This window comes from Gymnogyps californianus, chromosome 3 (genome assembly GCF_018139145.2).
Source record: "Gymnogyps californianus isolate 813 chromosome 3, ASM1813914v2, whole genome shotgun sequence".
In the NCBI taxonomy this organism is placed as follows: Eukaryota; Metazoa; Chordata; class Aves; order Accipitriformes; family Cathartidae; genus Gymnogyps; species Gymnogyps californianus.
This window is the reverse complement of record NC_059473.1, coordinates 41,349,822-41,354,180: the sequence shown is the minus strand read 5'-3', so window position 1 is coordinate 41,354,180 and position 4,359 is coordinate 41,349,822.

Below are 4,359 nucleotides of genomic sequence, written 5' to 3'. Positions count from 1 at the left end.
ACAAAAAGACAGAGGCTTATTTTTGTATAATTGTTGCATTTTTAAGTTTATTAAACGTATGGTGGTCTTGGATGCACATGTACCCCACAGAAGTCAGTGTGTTGCATGTACATGAATGAATAATATTTGGTCAGATAAAATTAGTGAATCTAATATAATACAGATTTTAACTGTGCCACTTCTGGGGCATTTGACTAGTAAGAAACGTATATGTGGAGGAAGAGACAGGGCCATATTCTGTTCATTCATCCTGCTGTAAATTGATGTCCAGTGCAACCAACCTTTCCTCAAGATCAGCTTAGCGTTAGTCTCTTTGCTCTTTGGAAAGCAAATATAACTTGAAAATTTCCTTAGTGGTTGTGTTATAACCTTGGAGTCAGGTGACAATCTAGACGAGGAGTTTTTATTGATACTGGGTAGAAACTGAGAACAGTTAAAAACTTTAAAAACCCCTAATGTACAAATAAGAATAGGAACAATAAAGAGGTTGCAAACCATATCACTGCTTGTCGATCTATTAAATTTCAGTTAAATAAGAATTAATCAGATTGTTTATCAGCAAATAATTAGTGTCAGTCATGTTAGATGGCATTAAGAATGCTTAATTTAGTCTGTATACATCAGGATAGCTTTCAAGATCATCTCCTGTTTCACCAGTGACAGGCTTCCACCATCCACTACGTAAATTGCTAGTGAATCTAATTATTGTCTAAAAGAGGACTTAGAGACTTTTGTTAACCCTGGTTGCTGTGATAAGAAATCCCATGTTCCTTACATATCTGCAACTATCGGAAATTGAAGTGAAGGCAAAGAAATATTCATTTGTAGACCAGCAGGTTCTTGGCACTGGTGAGGCCGCATCTCGAATACTGTGTTCAGTTTTGGGCCCCTCACTACAAGACAGACATTGAGGTGCTGGAACGTGTCCAAAGAAGAGCAACGAATCTGGTGAGGGGTCTAGAGAGCAAGTCTTATGAGGAGCAGCTGAGGGAACTGGGGTTGTTTAGTCTGGAGAAAAGGAGGCTGAGGGGAGACCTTATAGCTCTCTACAACTACCTGAAAGGAGGTTGTAGCGAGATGGGTGTCGGTCTCTTCTCCCAAGTAACAAGTGATAGTACAAGAGGAAATGGCCTCAAGTTGCGCCAGGGGAGGTTTAGATTGGATATTAGGAAAAATTTCTTCACCAAAAGGGTGGTCAAGCATTGGAACAGGCTGCCCAGGGAAGTGGCTGAGTCACCATCCCTGGAGGTATCTAAAAGACATGTAGACGTGGTGCTTGGGGACATGGTTTAGTGGTGGACTTGGCAACGTTAGGTTAGCAGTTGGACTTGATGATCTTAAAGGTCTTTTCCAACCTAAATGATTCTGTGATTCTATGATTCTATCTGAGGGCTAAGCACTGCTTTCTGCAAAAAATGTGAACCTAATATGCTTCAACACCTGTATGCAGCTCTGCATTATCAGCCATTTCCTGCTTACTCTAGAACATAAGACACTTACCCTTCTCAGGTTCTCAGGCATGGATGCCGCCTTGATCGGCACAGAAGACGTGTAGGAATAGGCAGCCTTAAGGAAAATTATCTGTGCACGCTCTAGTTAATGTTACTGTACATAAAGCCAAATCTGGTAACAGTGCATGGATATTAAACTCTTGATTAACAATTGTTTTAAACTCTGCTCAAAGACGTCCATGATGACACTGGGCATCACACTTCTATGGGAAGAAAGATTTTGATCCTAGCTTCTTGGTTTATGAACTGCAGAATTGCTGGGATGGGAATGAGGCACCACTGATTAATTACTGATGAGGTGCAGGGGCAAGAGGGGTTGAAAAAGCAGCTGTGGGTGTTTCAGAAGGGAAAAGTTTGAAACTGCTTTTGAAAACTGAATAGTAGTTTTGTTAAAGGAGAAAGAAGGTAACCCTGTCTCTACTGGATGATGGTGACAGGTATGCCTGCCACCCTGTGACTTTAAACACTTCAGTTTTTCAGTCACATGCTACGCTGTCCACCAATAGTTAACTTTGCTGACGGATGCTGTACCAATATTACCAATAGTATTCCTATTTGCAGCCTAAAGTGCTACCTCTACCTGGTATTTTGCTGGCACTAGTTGACATGTCATCTGGGCCAGCATTAGCTTGGGTTTCTGTATGGCACATCCTACATCTTGGTTGTTGAGGTGTTCTAGCTGTGAAGGACCATTAGGAGCACAAGTCCATCAGAACAGCTGATCTGTACTCCACTGTAAAAAATGGGTATTTTTTTACTTATTTTGCTCACTCCAACATCTTAATTAAAAAAAAAAAAACAACCCAACAAACAAACCATGAAACAACTATGAGAGAAAGAGAGGTTTTAAGTTTCTCACTATATATAGGGGAACAGACAGTAGGTAGGTTAAAGATCTTTCTCAGAAGATCTTAACCATGAACTCTTTCTGTTGGCTATTATTGTTCTGTTCTGCCTGTGATACAGGAGAGCTGACTGCATTCAGACTTTTAATTTAATTGCTAACTTGTTATTGTGACAACATATTTTTGTTTTTTTCAGATGAGGGTTCTGGCAACCACCAGTGTTGAAGTAAGTTCATTTTCCTCCTTCTGTTAAATCATTTTAAATAAAAAACAGCAGGTACTGAAGTGAAATAATTAGAAACTGAGCATTATTCTAATGCTACTTCCAACCTTGAGACTTCTGCATAATTTGTCATAGGGTGCCATAAGTCAAACAGGTTCAATTTATTCCTTTCAGTTATAAAAACAATTGAGTAGCTTGATTTCTTTCCTCTGATAAAAAGAAACCTCAGATAAATGCTGCTTTTTCTACCAAATTGTCCTTTACCCATTACCTTTCCGGAATTTTTTCTTCTAAGATCCAACACTTCAATTGTCACTGTAAAATTTAAATAAGAAAAACTGTAAGTTCATTAGTGAAAAACAGTTCTACATCTTGCTAGGTAGATTAGTTGGCTACACAGTATATACCTTAAAAGCTCATTTTTACCCTGGGAGTATCACTGCAGATTTTAGGTAATGAGCTTCCTTCAGATGACCTGCAGACAAGAGAACTGTCATCAGTCTTAACAAAGTTACATGACCCCTTGCCCTAAAAGTCCATGTAGGTATCTTGTGCCAGGGGGCAGTGCATTTTGTTGATTATCTCTCACATATTGTGGATGTTCTAAAATACAATAGAAGTACTCCAGACCACAGGCCATACTACTCCAACTCAGAAAACAGCTCTGGGCCTAGGTTGCATTTAATTTATTGCAAAGACCAGTCTGACCTGTGGAATCAATGTGGAGAGGTAAACTGTGAGAAACATTCTTGGGACCTATCGACTTTTGGAAATTTTGACTAGAATCAGCTTAGAGCTTCTCCTACAGCTGTGTTACAGGAGTGAATTTTAGTAGTTTGTTCCTGCTTTGATTGTAGGAACAACATCCCCAGTCCAAATACGTAAAGGTAGGATCAGAACAATGTTTAGTGCTTGTCCTTGGAGACGCCAAGGGGAAGAAGCTGGAAGAAGCTGGAGCACCAGCCTTATGCTGCAGTGGGCAGCATGTGGCTGCAGGGTCCTTTTCCTCTCTGAGCACTAAGAACTAATCTTAGAATGATTCCTCAGTGGACATGGAGGTCTTTTTGCTGTGGCAGTAGGATGATACTTGGCAGCCATGGCAGAATTAGGCACCGTTGAAGGACATCTCTGCCATAAAAAGTGTGAAAGGAGGATATGTTTAACATAATGGTATCTCTCAGTATTATGGTGTAATACCATAATTGTTAGGATTGTGATTCCAAACAAATACAATACCAAAACTGGTAGTTTTAGTATCCACAGATAACACTGTTTAGTATCTGTGAGCACCCACTTCTGTTCAGCTCTGCACCAGATCTGTGTGGCCTAGCCTGATCTGCTGTCTCTGTTGTTACATGCCACGCTCCCATCCTTTCCCAGCTGAGATGTTTCCACTTTTTCAGCCTTCCCTAGGGAAAGGAAGAAGTAGGTTAGAAATTAGTTTGGATTCCTCCCCTTTGGGATGGAGGATCATTGTTGCTGGGGATCACTGGATCAGTTGGGATCATTACCGCTGAGCATGGCAGTCTCTACCATAGGGTGTAAAGTCTTTCGGGGGAAAGTCTTTGCCTTCCCAGGGACATTTAATTGACTGGGGAGCTGACAGTTAATGAAGAGAAAAAAGAAACCCATGCCCACAACCCTATGAAATCCTTCTGGCTCTATGTCTGACAGATTTAATGGTATTTGGTGATGTCATGTTACTTTTGTTCTTGTTGTTATATTCACTTTTTTGGTATCAGAATTGTGACATTTTCAGGTGGTCTAGTTAAAAATGACC